The sequence below is a fragment of a genome, unplaced genomic scaffold, assembly GCF_019419815.1.
Source record: "Pyrus x bretschneideri cultivar Hongxiangsu unplaced genomic scaffold, Pyrus_bretschneideri_v1 Contig16, whole genome shotgun sequence".
In the NCBI taxonomy this organism is placed as follows: Eukaryota; Viridiplantae; Streptophyta; class Magnoliopsida; order Rosales; family Rosaceae; genus Pyrus; species Pyrus x bretschneideri.
The window spans coordinates 6453338-6474788 of NW_025999457.1; the positions used below are offsets into that span (position 1 = coordinate 6453338).

A 21451-nucleotide genomic window follows, 5' to 3' on the forward strand; every position below is an offset into this window, starting at 1 on the left:
CGTTTATAACCGTCGAAAAGTTTTATCCCGTTACTTGATCTCTGAAGGTTTTTTTTTTTTTTTTTTTTGCGATTTTTTGCGTATGCGATCTCGAAGCATATACAAACAAGTTTGACGGTTGGATCGTTGGAACTAGTTTCGTAGAATACGTATCCTATTAAAACGATAGATTCCCTAACACTTGGATTTTATTTATACTTTCATCAAGTATAACATAAAATTTTGTGGTATCCACTTGTGTAAATATTTTAAATTGACAATCGAATTAGTTTCTTGTATTCATATAGGATCCAGGAGTGTAGCTGTAAAAAATCATCAAAATCAGAGTTAAAACTATCGTTAAGTCGTGATTTGTTCGTTTATAATCGTTGAAAAGTTTTTTCCCGTTACTTGATCTCAGAACGTTTTTTTTTATGTGATTTTTGGCGTATGCGATCTTGAAGCATATACAAACAAGTATGACGGTTGGATCGTTGAAACTAGTTTCGTAGAATGCGTACCCCATTAAAACGATAGATTCTCTAACAGAGTTTATTTATACTTTCATCAAGTATAACATAAGATTTTGTGGTATTCACTTGTGTACATATTTTAAATTGACGATCAAATTAGTTCCTTGCATTCATATAAGATCCAGGAGTGTAGCTGTAAAAAATCATCAAAATCGGAGTTAAAACTACCGTTAAATCGTGATTTTTTTTGTTTATAACCGTCGAAAAGTTTTGACCCGTTACTTGATCTCTGAACTTTTTTTTTTTTCGATTTTTTGCGTATGCGATCTCAAAACATATACAAACAAGTTTGACGGTTGAATCGTTGAAATTAGTTTCGTACAATGCGTATCGCATCAAATTCAACGGTATATATATTTATTAAGTAGATTTAAATTTATTTATTTTTTACGTATAACAGTGAAGAGTTGGTATGCGTAAGCTTTCTGAGTTATAGCATTGCTAGTTCTCTTTGAAATTATGTCAAACTCAAGGGGAGTATCCTAAAGCATACTTGCTTGATCTTAATGTACTCTTTTTCCTTACGATTAGGAACATTTTTCCCACTAGGTTTTTGCTACCTAACGAGGTCTTGACGAAGCACCCACCTTGGGTTGATCATATCCCTAATGATGTCCCGTAGACGTTTTATTTGCCTTTGCGTTACTCACACATTTTTCCTTAGACTATGAATTTTGTCCCTATTTGGGTTTTTACAATAGCCATAGGGTTTTTTTTTATGAGACTTAGTTCCTTATGCAAGTTCCTACCTTATTTGAGAATAGCGTGTTCCCATAATCAGTGTTAACGAGTCGACTTCCTCAACTACTACATGATGCCGAATTTACTTGAGTATTTACACACTCAAGGGGGATTATAAACTTCTCATTTAACTCAAGGGGGATTATAAACTTCTCATTTAAGTGCGATTATGTAAATCATAGATTAGATTTGATTCTAATTATTCTTCCCTATTAGGACTTATATTCCTTGGGGCAGAAGGATTTCTTCTCTCCTTTATTACTATAAATAAAGGCAATGTGCAGGGGCAATAACACATCCTCTACACAACCCTACAAACACATCTCTCTCTCTCCTTGTCAATTAAATATAGGCCACAACACATATTCTTTTTTTGTAAGTTTTTGTTTTTATATTTTTTATAGATATTAAAGAACTAAAATATAAATAGAAAGAAACTTTTATACTTTTTCTACATTTTGATATATTTTGTAAACCTAAAAAACCTCAAAAGACATCTATACTTTTTAATATTGTTTATAGATCCAAAAAACTTAGTGTAAATAATATTGTTTGTTAAAAAAAAAAAAAATTAAAAAAACACATGTGAGCAGCACAAAAAAAGATTGCATCATTTTGTTTTAATTATTTTTTTTTTGTAAGGTTATATATTATGTTCTATTTTTCTCTTCTATGACTCTACATATCTCATCAAAATGTTATATATATATATATATATATATATAGTTATATATAACAAATATTATGTTATATATAACAAATATATAAAAAAACTTAGATTCCGTAAAGCTTCGCCTAGGCGGACTAATCCATAAAACATCTCGCCTAAGCCTTTGCCTTATAAAACATTAGCAAACAGCTTGACAAGTTTCTACAATGAAGACATATGCCTGACAAAAACAAGTAACTTGGACAGACAACTGCAGCAGCTAATTAGGAGGACCATGCTGATTACAAGGTCAATTTTCCACCATCAATGGAAGGTCATGGAGGCATCCACCAAGTAACGGTCACCACCACTCCCTTCAGGGCATTACCTCCAAACCCAGCACATAACCACAAACTTCAATCTACAACTCAAACCACTAACATCGAGAAGAAGGTCATGGAGGTTGAAGAAATGGTATAGACTGTCATGATGCAGCCGCCACCATGTTCAGCGCCCACAAAGAAGAACTCGAAGTTTTACTTGGCTAAAATCGGCAAATGAGGAAATCACATTAGCATAAACAAGATCATTGAAACCCTGTATGAATTATTAACCCTCTTCTTTGTTAAGAGATTTTCTGATATTCATTTTTGTTTTTCATTTTATTCATGAATTTTTTTTTCCATCTTCAAGTCTTTTTTGAAGTTATTTTTATTATTATCTTAGTGTCCAAGTAAGCAAATAAGTGAGTCTCATTGTTGCCACATGTACATTTAAAGGAAAAATGAACTGAGACTTAACAGATGTAATATTTTCAATAAGTTTGGTACTTTTTTGAAATGTTTAAAAAGATTGAAACCAATTTGAAAAGACATTAAAAAGTGGGGTGGGGGTTCTAGGTACTTAATCTTATAAATTGTTAAACATGCCAGTCGGCATTAAAAAGTGTAGTGAGTGTATAAAAGGAGCCCAGCTCCCAGAAACATAACAAATGAGTTTTTCAAATACAAAAATATTGGAGGTCTGCTCATGCTCTCCCTCTTCCTTCCCTCTTCTTCTATACGCAATAGTTAAGGTTGAGATTTGGGTCTTAACATAAACTAGATACTTTCATATTCTCACACGGAAGGCGGAAGCACGTTGTGGCAAGGGTGGGCAGCTACCCATCCAGACGCTGGAAAATCCCTTGATTGACATCAGTTTCGCCCACCCAGATGCCCTGTAACCTGCAGGAGATAACTGGGTAAAAGCGGCAGCGACCAGAAGAGGAAGAAGAAAAAAAAAATAAAAGTGAAAGCCGTGGACGACACAACGCCTGTTAGTTGTTTTGCTCTAGCCATTAACTAATACGGAGAGTTTAGCCCCTTAATTTCGTATTTCAATTTTTACCCCTCTCCCTCACTTTCTCTTCCTCTCTCTCTCTCTCTCTCTCACACACTTACTTTTTTCCCTCATTAATAATTTACCTTTTCTTTTCCTCAAAGTCGTTTCTTCTTCCTTTTCATTTTTGGTTTCATTTTTCATTAATTAACCAAATTAATACATCCTCTAATCCATGTGTGAATGCCATATCCATTTCAATACTTTTAACATTATAAATTACCTTTGCAGATGACGATTTACCGCTTTGGCAGAAGATAGTCATGCCTATACATCATGGTAAGGGTTGGATTTTTATTGATTCCCTCTTCCCCAACAACCAACAAATTAAACCACTAACACTAACATTTATAAGAAAAAAATATTATAAATTACCTTAACACTGTCAAAACAATATAAAGAGTGTTTTATGCAAGTGGTAAATTGCCCTGATGGTTAGACCCTTCCTCTTTAACCTATCTCGTTTATAATTTTTCATGCAAGTGGTGGACTTTTTGTAGTTTAAAAAAAAAAAGAAAAAAAAGGAAAAAAAAAGAGTTTCATTCTCGAACTTTTAATTTTTATCGTTTGAAAGAAAAACTCAAAAGTTTTCTACAGTTACCACTACTGCTTTTTTTTTTTTGGGAAACTGGAGATATATTACCAGGGCAAAGATGCCAGAGAAGTACAAAGAAAGCCAACAGCAAGACCAACAAGCTACAAAGCAGCAAAAAACAAAAGGAAGGGGATATGAAGAAAGACACTAGAATCAAATTCCAGCATCTCCCCTTCGACTGCCACAAAATTCAAGGGGGACAAGGTAAACCATCTTTATTGAGGACATGAACTAACAAAGATGGAGGTCGGTTGACCCAAGTAAAATTGCATATCTCCGAGTTACTGCATGACACCAAAGTATCGGCCTCCATATTGTCTGATCTTGGAACCCAAGACCAGCGACAGTCTTGAAAAAGACTTCCCAACCCGCTTAATAGCCGATAAAGTAGGAAAGGCTTCCCAACTGCCATTGTTCAACGAAGTTGATAAGGATGAAATCGAATCCTTCGAATCAGATTCAATAATTACCTAACGGTGACCCAAAGTAGCAACCAGCTCACAACCTCGCAAAAAAGCCAAAGCTTCAACCGAGGCAACACTTGGAGCTTGAATCGCAAACCGTGTCCCAGCCACGAATCTGCCCATCTTACCCCTAATCACAATCCCCACAAACCATTCCGCATTGAAACTGACCAGCTAGCATCAACATTAACTTTCAGGAAGGGGCTGTAGAGGGGGACCAATGAGCAATAGGATCAACCACCATGGCAAAAGCTAGGAGAGAAGTGGGACAATTGGCATTAAGGTCAAGAAACACACCAGCAACATTAGAAATTTCAAGAAGAACCTAGGTAGGTTGAATTAGAGTGTGATTAAACTGAAACTTGCATCACGCTTTCCAAATATGCCAACAAATAAATGCAACATGAGAAAGCAATACCCCATGCTCCTCTTTAGACCCAAACTGCCGAGTAGCAATGAAAAGAAACCAATCCACCCATGAAGTAATCCCTGATCTATCAACTTTGTAATTGAGAATTCCACCAAACCAAATAGTCTCCACCTATGGGCATAATAAGAGGAGATGCTCAATAGTTTCCTTATGACGGTTGTATGTTGGACACTTCGGTGAAGGGGGCTAATTTCCTTACAAAAATATTTCCTATCGTAACCAGTGCACGATAAGCAACACGCTATATAAAATGACAAATTTTGGGTGGGGCGCAACTTCCAAATTATTTACCAAATCTGCGATGATAAAGAACGGGAAAATGAGGGCCGGTGCTCCACTAGGGAACCCTGCAGAGATCTTGCAAAGTGATACCCAGACCTGACCACATAAACCCCATTCTTGGTGGAAGGCCAAACAAGTCTATCTCCATATCGAGGATCCCCGATGTGTGTCGCCAAAATAACATCAATCTCTTCCACCGACAAGAACGGTTGAAGGAACCTTATATCCTAGGAGCGGGAGGTAGGACTGATGAGAGACACGACCCTGGTATCCGGAATCACTGACACCTCCCCATTCGGCATTGGATGACCCAACGGAAGGGAAGGCAGCCACCTATCCACCCACAATCAAACATTACACCCATCCATAATTTGTCAGTGCACCTCTTTCAATAACAAATCCCTACCCACCAAAAGACTAGTCCAAGCGCAGGATGCCTTACTCCCCTGCTTAGCATCAAGGAAAGAGCAATGCTGAAAGTATCTAGCTTTAAGAACCAATACCCAAAGAGAGTTCGGGTGATGAATAAGCCTCCAATACTGCTTTGTAAGAAATGCATCATTAAAGTTTCAGAACCCCAGACCCCCATCCTTCTTCAAGAGACCAAAAGTGTGCTTAGAGACTTAACGAATTTTTTGCACCTCACCAACTGCCCCCCACCAAAAGCCAAAGATCAGAGAATCCAACTTGCACATCGTCAACGGGAACTTAAATAAATTCATAAGATATATAGGAATTGCTTGGGCAGCCGCTTTAATTAGTACCTATCTGCCCACTTGAGATAGAGTGCTTTGCTTCCACCCTTGAAGTTTTCGCAAAATCCTGCCTTTGACGTAAGCAAGGCATTGCCGTTTTGATTTGCCCCACATAGCAGGAACACCCAGGTATGTCCCCGAATTAGAAACCACATGCATATTAAGAACTTGTCCCAACTCCATCGACATAGCTGCCAGTGTATTAGCACCAAAGAAAACACACAATTTGTTAAGATTAACTGCTTGGCTCGAAGCTGCATAATAATCTTCAACAAGATTGACCAAATTGCAACAATTCATCCATGCGGATTCATTTTCACCCCATCCAAAGACCGTCGCTCCACCGCCGAGTGAATCATCCTAGAAAGAACATCACTAACCAAAACAAATAAATAAGGAAATAAAGGATTCCCTTGCTGTAATCCTCTGTAAGGAGCAAACTTTTGTCCTGGCTCCCCATTGAGAATCACCACAAAGTTAATCGAGCTCATACACCCCATGATAAGCTTTCGCCATCAAAGACTAAATCCCATCTTCTTCATATCCAGCGTAATACCAAGCTCAAACTTACTTCTAGCTTTCCTTTGTTTAAGAAAATGGAATAATTCATGAGCAATCCCAATATTCTCTTGAATTTTTCAACCCCCGACAAAAGCGTTCTACATGGGATAAATGAGAGTGGGAAGCAGCGGCTTTAACCGATTCGCCAACACCTTTGCCAAGATCTTAGAAGAATAATTACATAAACTAATCCAGCGGAACTAAGAAATAGATTCTAGATTTTAAACTTTTCGGAATTAGCATAATATAAGTTGCATTTATTTGGCGAAGATTAACCTCCCCTACTTCGAGCAACCTAACCAGATGAACCTCATCTCTAATATGTTCCCAAAAAGAATGATAAAACACACCTTCGAAACCATCAGGACCCGAAGCCTTGAGCCCGCCCATTTGCATTGTAGCTTCTTTAATTTCCATATCGGAGATGGAAGACTACAGAGACTCATTCATGCTAGCAGTAACCAATGGAGGAACAAACTCCAAGATGGAACCCCATTCCCTCTTTCTCGCAGAGGTGAAAAGATCTCAACAATAGTCATCGATCATCTTCCTCACCCACACTATCCTGCTTCTTAAGTTTCATCACATGATTTCTCCTCCGGCGTTGCATGGTGGATTGATGGAAAAACTAGGCATTTGCATTGCCTTCACGAAGCCATTTAATTCGTGACCTTTGTTGCCAAAAACTCTCCTCCTACGCAGATAACCTATCAATCAACTATATCTTCTCATTAATCTCATCAATATGAGCTCCCTAGTCTTGTTGAAGCTCCCCAAGCTGGGACATAAGCTTCCCAATTTCCTGAGTCCGCATTTTGAATTTCCTTTTACTCCACTGAAGAAGTTGAGAGTGGCAATCATTAATCCTCTTCAACCATTGATCCAATGCATCACCATCGCAAAGGCAGTCCTAAGCAACTTTCACCAACCTGCGACATTTCTCCTTCTGTGCCCAAAAGCTTCAAAGCAAAATAACTTACAACCAACTGTCCTCTAAGGATCACACTGGATGATTAGAGGGCAATGATCCGAACCCAACACAGTACCGTGAGTAACAATAGTGTTCGGCCAAATAACTTTCCATAATTAGTTGATAAACACCCTATCTAACCTCTCCTCTAACTCACCATTTTGAGAACCACGCCAAGTAAAGGAAAGACCATTAAAACATAGATCAACGAATGCCATCATATTTTAAAAAGTTACCAGATACTGAGGTCTATTATACAGAACAGGCGATCCACTAGATTTCTCAAAATCCCAAAGAAATTCATTAAAATCACCGCCATAAAGCCAAGGAAGACTAGAGGGGCAGAAATATAGTCATCCAATCCCAAAACTGAGCTTTCTCCCCCCTGATATGCAGTCCCATAGATTACTGTCACCCTTACCCATCAATCATTCCCCACTGTTCTCACCCTAGCATTAATAACATGCTTCAAGGAGAAACTAATGTCAACATCCAATTGATCATCCCACCATAGACTTAACCTACCAGCCTTCCCAAGTGGGGAAACATTGAAGCCTGTCTTAAATCCCATTTGTCGTCTCACACCATCATTCTATGATTCTTCATCATAGTTTCCGGGAGAAAAATCATAGAAGATCTATATTTTCGAATAAGCCCATGAAGGGTGCAAACTACCTTGTCCAACCCAAGACCACGGTAGTTCCAAAAGATGTAGATCATGGTGACCTTGCAGCTATTGAAGGCCAGCCTCTACCGCCTTAGGAAGACTTTTGCATTTTTCAAGCCAACAATGCAGACCTCTCTTGCTATGAGACCTCCTCCATAAACTCCACATATCCTAGTACTCATCTGGGATGTCGTGTAATTCCTCATCCGCATAAATAATTCGCTTCACCATCAAACATCTTTCTCTAATGCTCATTTTTACAATCTTTATACTGCTCGTCGCTTCCGTTCCTTACTATCAGCAAGATTTTGTAAGTTTTTTCTGATGAGCTTGAAGAGTCTCCAAATCCTCATCTTCTGCACCACGTTTTAGTTGGCTGCCCTCCGCCTCTTCCGATAAGCCAATCGCATCTAACCCCCTCATCATATCCCCGGTCGGAATCTCTTCTATGGTTACAAAAGGAGAGCTCTCTACTCAGCGTTGAAAGGTCCACATGTATGCATGCAAGGAAAAAACTGGTCAGAAACCCAATGTCAATGAGGGACACCCTCTGACACATCTCGTTATGAGCTCGACATCACGTTCTCCATCCCAGACTAGCTATCCGTTAACATCACTCGTTTTTCAACCAAATTTCACAAAATTGGTACCAAAATGAAGCTTACAACTAGAGGAATAAATCCATACCACTTTCAAGCACTAAAACCCACAGGATCTCGCTGGGAAAACACCACCAACTCTGGCCAAACCTGCAACTCATGATCCCGACATCCAAAACCTTCAAACGAACCACCCGGAGCCTCCTAAGGACCTCACCAAGCTTCCTACAAGCTTGAAATTCCCATAAACACAAGAATTAACGTGTGCATGAACAGTGACCAAATCGGGGGATCCTGAGTTCGACGTGAAAACGAAGGTATCCTTACCTGAAATGGGTATGGTTGAACTCCTAAGGACCTCACGAACACAACTGTGTAATTTGTTTCCTCGATCTGTGAAGATTTCAAGGGTTTTGGGTGGTGTCCATACGAAAAGGATAGGAAAGGGAGAGAGAGAAAGGCTTGGGACAGGGCAGAGAGAGAGGGGAAATGAGTGTGGTGTGTGTGTGTGGTCCAAAATCAGCCAAACAAAACCCAAAAACAACCATACTAGGGGCCAAACCGTCATTTCGCCCCTACGATACGAAAAGTTCAGGACAGGCTGTCACAGGAATTGTATGAGGACTTAAATGATTAAAATAAGAAAATGCATGCTAAAATGTACCAATAACGGTGTTTAATTGTCAGAAAATGAAAATTATGACAAATTTTTATTTTGTAATTTTCAAGTTGTTAAAAAAAAAAAAAAAAAAAAACATGTAGACGGGTGAAAAATGGGTAAATGGGTAAAAAAAAAGGATAAATGTGTTCAAAAACGGGTAAACGGTTATGGTTAAATGGAGACACGGTTATGAGTATGGTTAACCGTTTATAAACGGTTATGGGTATGGGTATAACCGTTTATGCAATTACCCAACGGGTAAATGGTTATGCGGGTATGAACATAAATAGTTATCGGTAAATAACCGCGATTGCCTGCCCACCATAACCGTTGCCTATCCCTAGTGTAAACCATCCTGATTTTTTTGAAACATAAGATACCTTGACAAATTAAACCATACTATAATGATTCATACTTTTTGGAAGAAACAAGGCTACAAGCTTAATAATTTGCCACAACAAATTTTAAATATGAAAAATGTCACATTATAGGTTCATTAGCAGCAGCAGTAACTAGAAAATCACCAAAATTCTAAATCCCTTTTGGGTTATGTCAGCTTCATAGTGAGTGTTTGTTCTCTCCTTGGTAAAAGAATTTTTTCTCTCTGCTACGAGAGACCTCCATAGTGAGTGCATGTTTTCTCCTTGGTGAGGGTCAAAAGTCGTAGTCATGGCGTCTGTATTTCTGAATTTATCCGTTTCTGATTTGCTGGTTCAATTGGTTTTCAAGGGTTATGTCAGCTTCTGGTTGTTCGGTGGCTCTGTTGGTAGGTGAGCTTTTAACTCCTCAGATCTGGAAAGGGTATTTTGGTTTGGTGCAGGGGAATATTCTGGGTGATTCAGTTTCTTTGTCCTTTGGGGTTGGGGGAAATTAATTTCCCTTACCTAACCTAAGGATTTATGTGGGTTTGTGTGGTTTGTTCTCGAATTAGTACTTTATAATTAATGATGGGGAGTAAATCTAAGTGGACCGACCTAGCAATTAAAGATGGCTTGCTGGTCCAAACAACTTTCAACTCAGGAATTCAATGCATTAGGGTTTCGAAATCATCGACGCCAAGGTATTTTACTACCTTTCCTACTTTACTGTTATTTGCGGTTCTAGTACTTGCAAAACACAAAGACTAGGGCAAAACAAAGAACAGTAAATCAATCTATTCCAAGGTATTTATGGGAACGGCATCCACAATTTATATATCTTATACCGCAATACAAGTGGTCTAAGTATAAAGGTATAGCAAAAGGAACATGGCACAACATGAAGTGGAGGAACTGGTGGTACATCTGGAGAACATGATGGATTTGTCGACCATGGAGTTAGGGATTAAAGTGGTAGGTGTAGCTCTGGTGAACAGGAACCTGAATAGATAGGGTGTCAGGAATATTCTTCAGTCATCATGGAAGGATTTGGGAGAGTTCAAAGTCAAATAGGTATGTGACAATACTTATATTATCACAGTTTTGGATGAAGGCATTGCTGATAGGATTCTGAGTCAATTTCCGTGGGCGGTTATGAAGCAAAACATTTTGGTTAAGAGGTGGCCTGAGGAATTGGCGTTAGAAGATATTCATATGGAGTTGGTTCCTTTTTGGATTCAAATCAAGAGGATACCTTTAAGGCTCACGTCAGAAGCAAATTTACATCGTCTAGTAATAAAAGTTGGAGAATTTATAAAATTTGAGGACCCATCTAAAGCTCAGGGTTTTCTTCGAGTTAGGGTCGTTATCAACACCCTCAACCCACTGATAAATTGGTGCTGGCTATCGCGGGGGTAGCATAATGACATGTGGGTTGAATTTCGATATGAAAGGATGCAACATTTTTGCTATCTATGTGGTAGAATTGGTCATATGAATATTGAGTTTTTTTATAAGCTTACAAGGGATGGGTTCGCTGGTTATGGGGAATGGACCACGGCAGCTTCGATTAGGGATATTGTGGCCCCTTTAAGATCTATTATTCTTGAGGTGGGGGAGCGCAGATATGCAAGGGCTATTCGAAGTAAGAAGGTTGGAGAATAGTCTAGTAGTAGGGAGGTGGATGAACCTGGATCTCGAGGGAAATGTGGTAGCAATTCTGGGAGAGGGGTTCCAAGTGATGTTTCTTGACTTACTGCTATAGAATGAAAGAGATGACATCGGATAGCTAGTCTAGGATGGAGAACGTGATGTCGAGCTCATAACGGGATGTGTCAGAGGGTGTCCCTCATTGACATTGGGTTTTCGACCAGTTTTTTCCTTGCATGCATACATGTGGACCTTTCAACGCTAAGTAAAGAGCTCGACCAGTTTCCGACCAGTTAACGCCATTAGGAATATTCCGTCCAAACTAACGGAATATTCTGTCGTCTTCTCCGTCAGAGTTAATGGAATATTCCTGACGGCGTTAACTGACGCCATCAGTGTGCCAGGCACGTGTCTGCGCGTGGGCGGCACGTGTGGCCATGCCTTGGCCAGTGCGTGGGGGCGTGTGCGGCGTCAAAAAATTATTTTAAAAATATGGGGATGTTCCTGAGGTTGAGTATATCACATTGGTGTATTCATACACCCCATTTGAGCATTGTATGAGAAGTTATTTCGTAATGTTGGTTATGTGCTTTAAACTTAACGTATTTTTAGTTGTTTTGCATATAGATGAGACCTATCCCGAGGACAAGCGCGGTCATTCGAGGCAAGGGGGTTACGACCCTTCTACATACCAATGAGTAGGCTTTTGGTTTTCCGTATATACCTATATACTTATGTTTTTCCCAAAAAGTGAAATGAAACGTTTATACTTTTATGTGCCATGCATTATGTTTGCCCATTTAATTATGCATTATTAGTTGCATATATATATGTATGTTGGTGCTGCGGACGCACAGGTACGTGGCAGGTAAGTTATGGTTTATGTTTATGTTCAATAGTGATTTGAGATGCATAAGAGCTCATAACCTGCACCCCCGGTGTTAGTGCTCCCGCCCAGAGTTGGGCACAGTCCTTCACGTGATGTTCACCTCCCGCACCACATGCTCATCTTGGATCCAAGTTAGGTGCACAGTCCTGTCGTACAGACCACTTTAGGTGATTTCGACTCGTAGGTGACCCGCGATTATTCGCCCAGTCTTCACGTGATCGTAGCACTTGAGCGCACTTATATTACACCCAGTCCTGTCGTACAGACCACTTTAGGTGGTTCCGACTCTTGTGCAGGTATAGTTAGTGAGTTGGAGATTTGAGCTCTAGATTCAACCGTACAGGTCATGTTAGGTGACTCCGGCTGACAGATTACATGGCATTGTTTGGCATTACCTGAGTACTCGCATTTTATTTCGAGGCATTTGGCATGGCATATTTTCCGAGCATGATTTATATATATGTATATTTTATTTTTCTGGGAAGTATACGGGTTTTACGGTTAGGGGTTAGAACTTTGTTTATGAAATGGGTTTTGAAAAGCTTTGTTTTTGCCCACTCACGCTTTCTGTTTTGCGCCCCTCCATGTTCTAGGTTGGCTAGCACTTTTGGTGGCTCCCCAGAGGATTTTCCCGGCTTATCTGACTGGTTACCACCAGTGTAGGACCACCTTTGGGTGTGTTTATTTAGTGTTGTTTCTCCTAGACTGCATTAGGTCTTCCGTGCTCTGAACTTTGTTTCTCACACTTACGCTTGCACATGTATGTTATTACCTTGTGTATAGCTGGGTTTTTATTTATTCGTACTTTTATTATTATTTATTTTTTTAGCTTCCGCACTGTGCACATGGTTACGTCACTTCCACGTGACGGCCAGCATGTCTTGATCTCGGTCGGGGTGTGTCAATTCCAATAATTGAAATAATAATTTATGAACGATATTTTTCTGCTACACCCAAGCAAGTCTTTAATTATAATCCATATGATTACAAAGTAAAGCTTCTAAAAACAAAAAGTAATCATTATCTTCAATACTAGATGATTCAAAGCTCCAAAATAGTCCAAAACTAAACACTTTCGAACACTAATGTTTTAGCACGTTCAATCACAAAGTCTCATTGACTCACTTTCACCAAAGGAGGCCTACAAAAGAAATGTATAAATTGAATTAGTATCCCATTTAGGAACATCGACACCAATGAGCATGAATCCAGCAAAGGTAAGTGATCACATAATGTTTACACCTCTCTAATGGATTCATTTGCATAGAGGCAAAAACCAAGGAAACTATCTTATAAGCATTCATAAACAAATAAATCAATAATTAATTAGATAAGTATGAAATCAGAAGGGTAAATCAGAAGTATGAGCAACGTAGATGAGAGAGATGGCGGCGGTGAGGAGAGAGAAGGCGGCGAGGAAAGATAGATGAGCGGAGAAGATGAGAGAGAGGGCAGCGAGGAGGAGAGATGACCGGGGGATGGGGTGTTTAATACTCTGAGTCTAGCGGAAAGATTGAAAATTTAGGGTTTTTATTTTATTTATTTATTTTACATATATTAAATTAAATGGGTAAATGGATACCCGTTATAACCGCGGGTAATACCTATAACCGCCCATTTAAATTTCATGGATAAACAGTTATATCCATAACCGTAACCGTTTGTTCGTTTAAAAGGTTACCCATAGTCGTAACTGTGAACTTTAAATGAGCAGGTAACCGCGGTTATCTAAACTCATGGGTATTTTGCCCATTCTAGTTTACAGGTCGCCCACTCATAGATAAATTCTCGTATCCACGCTGCATCGCCACTGCTCACACGGAGAGAAAAAGAAGACCACCGACCAAAAAACAAAAAAAACAAAAAAAAACCAGAAAAATACTTCTCCTATTCGTAACATGAGAATATTTTCTTAAATTTACCATACTAATCCGGAAACAAAAAGGAATTGCTCTCCTTTTCCTGCACGGACAAGATAATAGATCTCTGATCTAGACAAACCGAGTAGTATAAATCCCCCAATATCTCACACCCTTTGAAACACAAAGCATTCAATCAACCCTCAAAGCGAATTGAAAGCTGCTAATAAAGAAGAAAATAATATTAATTTCCCAAGTTTTCTCAAACTTATTCATTTTTGAACGAGCAAACAATGGCCTCATCATCAGCGGACTTGAAGAAGAAGATAACTCTAAAGAGCTCCGACAACGAGATGTTCGAGGTGGAAGAGGTGGTTGCCATAGAGTCGCAGACCATCAAGCACATGGTGGAGGACGGATGCGCTGGCAATGCTATTCCCTTGCCAATGTGACGAGCGCCATCCTTGCGAAGGTCATCGAGTACTGCAGGAAGCATCGTGAAGATGAGGGGGCTACTGCTGCTGACGGCGAGAAAAATGTCAAGGAGTGGGACGCCGAGTTCATGAAGATCGACCAGAACACTCTCTATGACCTAATAATGGCGGCAAACTATCTCGACATCAAGGGCCTGCTTGACCTGACGTGTCAGACTGTGGCGGACATGATCAAGGGGAAGACACCTGAACAGATTCGCACGACCTTCAACATCAAGAACGATTTCACTCCAGAGGAAGAAGAAACGATTCGTAGGGAGAACCAGTGGGCTTTCGAGTGAATTATGATTATTTAACGACTTTAATTTCATCATGTTTAATTAGTTTCTTCTACTTAATTGGATAGGCTTAAGCTTACGTGAGACTGTCAGTGTTATAAATTGTTTTTACTATTTTCTCTGGAACTGTTATTAGTACTTCAAAATTTTCATTCTACATTTCTCACAAGTATATTTTTCTTTCTAATTATAGAAAATTTGGAATGCCAAATGAAATTTTTAGAGTGCTAATAACAATTTCCTTTTCTCTAAGATATTGAATATATACGGGGATTAGATGTAGGGCTTACTCTACATCGAACTTCAACGATCCGAACCATCTATTTTGTAAGTCTCAATTTATAGATCATCCTTACAAAAATTCAATTTAATACGAAATCGTTTGCCTATTTAATTATTAAAATAAAATTTCATTGTTTCTTATATGATAAAGTATTTGTTAATTTTTTTTTTAACCCAATTAGATGTGTTAAATATTTCCGATTTGGCTAATATTTTGCAAGGAAGATCTATGAGGTGCAACTTGAAAAATAAATGGTTCAGATCGTTAAAGTCCGGTGTGCCATAACATGTAATCAAAACCAATCAAAGAAGCTTGCTTGTGGGAGGAAAAGGATAGCTTTGATCCATGTTTTGGCCACTGAAGATAAATTCTTTGACCGGCAAGTAAAACCAAGTCGTTATTTGTATTGTGACGAACCCCTAGCCCCTAGAGAGAGCTAGGGTTTAGCAGTTTCTTTATTTTAGAGGCTACTATTTGAACTTTTGCAGTTCCTCTTCGGAGTCGAGCTGCTTTAAGAGTGAACGAAAACAAAATCTTCAAAGTGAAAACAACAGAAATACATTTTGGGTTTTTTAGTTTTGCATACCTTTCGTTAGACATGTTTTTAACGTCTCCTACCATTCTATCTCCACTACTCTTGCAGATCTCATTTCTTCAATGTATTTCTGTTTCGATTTTAAACAATTTATCTCTATCTCCAACACAAAGTAAAAACGAAATTTATTAAACGGACTCTTAGCTAGTTAGCTTTTTAAATCACTATGTTTCGATTCAGATTGTAAATCACTGATAGAATTAAAAGAACACCACAAAGTAGTACACACATGTCCTATTGATTTTCCTTATTAACACTAAGATTTATCAATTACATCATATGAAAATTAGCATCTTTCTAGTAGAAGATTGTTTTATCTAATTACTTAAAATGTCACAAAAACTAGGTTGTTGGCTCTATTGACTAGCCATTGAAAAATAATTATTAGACCAACGTACACTTATCTAAATTTAACGAAATTTTATATGCAGACACTAGACACACAGAGGTACACTCATACAAATGTTTGGGAATTTTCAAGTTGCTTTCCTATTTTAATTAAATCAAACAAAAACATGACAGAAACAGATTTTAAATAATAAAAAAGAAATTGTAGTTCACAAGTTACTAAAACGAGTTAGGGGAATTGCTATCTACCACCATATAACCATGCAAACATGTTATATTTCATTCAAATTCCTTTTATTTCCTGATGAAGATGCTCAAGCTGGGTTATTGTTAGAGCTCAACTTATTACTCTCTCTCTCTCTATGTACGTAGTATGTTAATTAAGAAAATGATGTTTTCAACTTAACTTAGTCCCTAGCATACAATCTAGAATGATGTGTTCATAGATTTAACAAGTAGAAATCATTAAGAATGAAAAGAGTTTGAGTCATCACAAGGAATCGTAAGTACTGGAGTTATCTTATCCTAGAAATTGGTTCACATGTTAATCGTAACTAACAAACACTACTCTAGAACATATGTTGGCCCTCATTCGACAAGGGCAGGCACACACATATTCATAGCATTAGAATCCTAGATATGCTTAATAAGTATGCATCCATAAAAACACATATAAAGAATTCATCACTGACACAAGTAGTGAACCAAATTTCATCCTTTCATAAAAGAAATTGAATGAAATGTCATAATAAACTTGCAATCATTTTTTGGGCTTCAAAACAGCCCCTAACTTCTAAAAATTAGTTACACATAATACTCAAATTAAACCAAAAGAAAGACATGAGTTTGAGAAGATAAAACCGAAAGAATTGAGTGCTATCCTTGCTTCCCCATGTTCTTGCTGCCTAAAACCGAAAGAATCGAGTGCTATCCTTGCTTCCCCATTTTCTTGCTGCCTATCCTTTTCTCCACCAAAGCTTCTGCCTTCTTTTTTTTTATTCCTTGCCGCTGCAACCTGCAGCCTTCTTCTTTTTTTCTTTTTTTTTTTTTTTCTAAAAATTTTCAGTCAGCTATCTTCTTATTTCCTCCCATTCATTTTCCTTAAACCACCATGCCTTTGTTGCATCATTTTCTTCTCCATAACTCACCCCGCTAATATTTTGTGATGACAATAACTGAGAGGAAATGGAAAAACAATTGTAACTCCTTGGGTAGCCTTTATGCCAATTACTCCCACTTAATCCTCATCTTAATTTCCCTTTTCGTTTGATATTTGAATAGGTGTCGGCTGGCTTGTGGTTTTCTTGGCTGCATCAGTTTTGGCTGCTAGGATTTATTGGGTTTATTGCTTTCATAGCTTCTTGTCAGTTACAAACTGCTCAGCCTCTTGGAAATCTCTTAGTGTTAAAACATGCATAACTTCTTCTAGAAAAATGATATTAACAAGCCGTAAAATGCTCCAGAAAATAGACATCTGTAGATTTCCAAGAATATAAGGCTCATTCTCTAATTCATTCTGAGCTAGTCGCAACTTGCTTCCAAAGTCAGCTGATCTGCACAGGCACTTTTGACAAATTAGTTATTTAAAACCTCACTTGTGCTATTTTTATCTTCTTTGCTTGAAAAAAAATCCTACAAAACACAAAAACAAAGTAAATAGCTTAAAAATATAAGGAACTAACTAAGTAAAAACGAGTGAATTTGATGTAAAATATATATAAATATGAGCTTATCAATCACAATAGCTTTTGTCTTGGTGTTCTGATGGGTTTGGAACCTTCTCTCTTCTAATAATGTAGCATCAGTCATATGCTGTTACCTTGTTTAAAAGCCCATCAAAACTACACAGAATTATCATAATCCTATTTCAACTTTTAAGCATGTATCCAACTCATAAGGTTGAAGAAAGTATTGTATTTTCTATTTGCTATTACATTTGGGAATTTATTCAAAAGAACAATAACAGTGTGTTTATTCATTTCTACGTCATGATTCGGCATTTGTGGAATCATCTACAGGGTGAATCTGTTGAAAAACCACATGGAATCTGCTCGGTTTTTACTGCATTTCCATCTTGATTACAGTGCCAACTTTAGTAGGCATGGGTTCAATACTTGATGTCAAGTAGCATGACCAAAACTGATATCTCTATAAGTTGAGTAACCTGGCTATGTTTCGGTCATATTGCACCACAACAAATCCATAATACAGTGCTCTCTAACAGAAAGACAACGAGTCAAGAAACGCCAATGTATGAAGCATACTGATATACTTGGTCGCTAAGCCTTCAGATTTCATCCATCGCCGATAGTAATGTCCAACAGTGCAGATTGATCTTTCACAAGTTTGCAAATGCAACTATGGAGCTTCAATTCTTCCTACAATGAGGTTCTTCACACTGTTTCCTGGACAGCAGATATTCTCCAATACATATATACTCATGCATAGGAATTTCTGGTGCAACAAAATATCAAGCATAGTTGCACTAGTTGATCATGTTTCTATGTCTTCGAAGATTGATATTTTAACTATATTGGGCTAGTGCAAACAGTAGTGCTTAAAAAACACGCATTAGGGTGCGCCTAGGTGGACTTGGAGGCAAGGGCGCCAACAATTTCGCTTATGATTTGTGGGAGTCGGCGAAAAATTTGCCTAGCTCCGTCAAGGCGTGCCTCAAGGCATTCGATTGGGCATCGATTTGTTTAAAAGTTGCCGAATTCTTAAAAAAAAAAAAAAAAAAAAAAAAAGAGGTTGAAATATAGGTTTTTTTTTCCTGTTTACTAACATCAGCATATTTTTTTGTAAGTTTTTGTTTTTATATCATTTTATTGATATTAAAGAACTAAAATATAAATAGAAAGAAACTTTTATACTTTTTATACGTTTTGATATATTTTATAGACCTAATGACATGCCTCGATCCCGGTTTCGAAGGACATCGGGATGGCCACATGCCGGCCGACAGCCAAGGATGACAAAAGCAATTTAATTATGCATATGCCGAGAAGATGTAAAACATGCATGCAATTTGTGACGAAAAGAAACAAACGTAATAAAAATAGTAACGTTAAAGATATAAAAAAAATAATAATATATATGAGAATGTATGACCATATTCAGAGCATACAACTAATTAAGATTACAACAGAAGGAATATTATGAAAAGGTATGATTACAAAGAAAGGGGTCATACACCGAGAGGACTCGAAGATACTAATATGGGAATGTCTCAACGCTGGGATCGATCGCTTGCACGCCTCATTTCTAAATCCTGAAGGAGGCGAAAAACAAAATATGAGTGGACCAAGTTTAATATAAAAAATACTAAAATCAACTACCCTTTAAACATACTAACCCCCAATTTTAGAAAACTCATATAGCATAATAAGAAATAAGTTTTCCGAAAAATCCTAGCATGCCAGAAAACCATCGTAAAACATATATCATATATAGTGTGCTTAGTAGTGGTATCACAATCACCCGAAGGCACATCCATCGCCCGCCCAAAGGCACATACATCACCCACTGGAAGGCACATTCATCTTCACCTCCCGCCCAAAGGCACATTGTATGAATACCTGCTATGTAAGCATAGAATATCATGAACATAATCTTTCCAAAATATATATCATCCAAGTTCAATAGCTCAAACATCATATCATAAATCCATATGAGCGTTCTAGCTCAAATCATCATCATAAACTATGTTCATAAGTACATATATTCATAAATATTTCAAAAAACTTAAATTCGATAAAGCATAATATTTCATAAAGCGTAAATCCGATAACTTATAAACGTTTCATAAAATCATGATTTTCATGTATGCATTTCTAGTCATAAAATGATGTATGGAAGGGGTCCATTCACAGATACTCTATCACCGAAGAGTCGTTCAAACTAGAGAGAATGGGGTCACCACTAACAAACGCACATATTTGGAGTCAGTGGCGAATCCAAGAAAAATATTGCGGGTATAATAACCTTAAAAATTAAACTATAGTTCCATCATTCATAACTTATAGAACAAATTACAATACAAGTTTACAATAGTCCCCAACGCATTTTCATATTTTGAAAACGTTGCATTATAGCTTCAGTGTCAATGGAAGAAAAAACATTGCTCTCAATATAAACCACCATGCTATCACTCAACCATTGATCTCCCATTCGGTTATGCAATGGAGTTTTCACAATATTCATAGCGGGAAAAGCTCTCTCCACTGAAGCAGTAGCAACTGGTAGAACCAAAGCCAATATAATTAGCAAATACACATGATTATAAACTCTATTCGTCCCCTTGTAAACCATTTTTTTTGCAAGGCTACCAATTCCTTTCAATTGAGAAAATTCACTACTCAAACGTATATCAAGAATATAATGCCCAAGTTGATCTTCAAGTGCCAAGAATTGACAAGTAGTAAATTCATTCGGATAAATTGCACAAAACATATTAGCTTTTGTTCATCAAAAGCCGAGAATGAATCATCCTGGCTCAAACTTGCCAAACAAAGAAGCAACTCTATATTTACCTTATCAAAATGACTATTTAATTCCATAAGTTATTTATCAACAATAGCAACAAAGAGCTCCACATGATAATGATGGAAATTTGTGATTCTTTGAGCTTCACACCATATATCCATCATCTATGCGTTTATTTTTTTAATCATGTTTTTTTTTTTTTTTTATCAAACTAAGTGTTCAAAACTATGTCATTTTGACAAAGTAATATTTATTAAAAAATAATAATAATAATAATAATAATAATAATAATAATAATAAGAGCCACTCTTATAGTTGAAGAGCATATATGAAGCCAACTCCAATCTTCAAATGGCCACCACCCAAGTTATCATGAAATTTCACCGAAGTTCGGGGGTCAACGCTCAAGTTATCCATGGACATTCAACGAAGTTCAGGGGGTCACCCTACCCCTCAATGCATCTGCCTCTGTTTGGAGTTCAAAAAGTGGCCAGAGATGGCCAAAAATTGCCTGCAAAAGCGTCGAAGGTCACCAGAAACTTTTTGGATGGCTAACTTGTCATGGTTTGGCCGGAAAATGGCTCGAAAGACTTGGTCTGACTTGGGTTTCGATCTCGACGATCCAGAAGGAAGTTCAAGGTGAGGCTGGGTGTTCTGGGCTCGTGAAGATGAGACGAAGCTGGTGGTGCTCTTGGTTTTGGCGGTGGTGGGAGTGTTGTCATTGTTGTTGTTTGCCGTTGTGTGTGTATGCCCTTGGGAGGGCTGTTTCAAAGAGAGCAAAGAGGTGAGAGAAGATAGTTTAGATAGAAATTGGAGAAGGGGGTCACACGAGAAGAAAGAGGAATGGACCATGGGACAAAGGACATTGGTGGATCCCAATGGCTTACAAATTAAGACCACTAAAGACGAAGCATGAAAAATCGAAAAACACTCGACGTTTTGAAAATC

General features: G+C 37.9%; 1 pseudogene; it reads left to right on the forward strand.

Moving 5' to 3' along the window:
• The first annotated feature begins 13870 nt into the window (after positions 1-13870).
• On the forward strand, positions 13871-14885 carry LOC103962058 (annotated as a pseudogene).
• The last annotated feature ends 6566 nt before the right edge of the window (positions 14886-21451 follow it).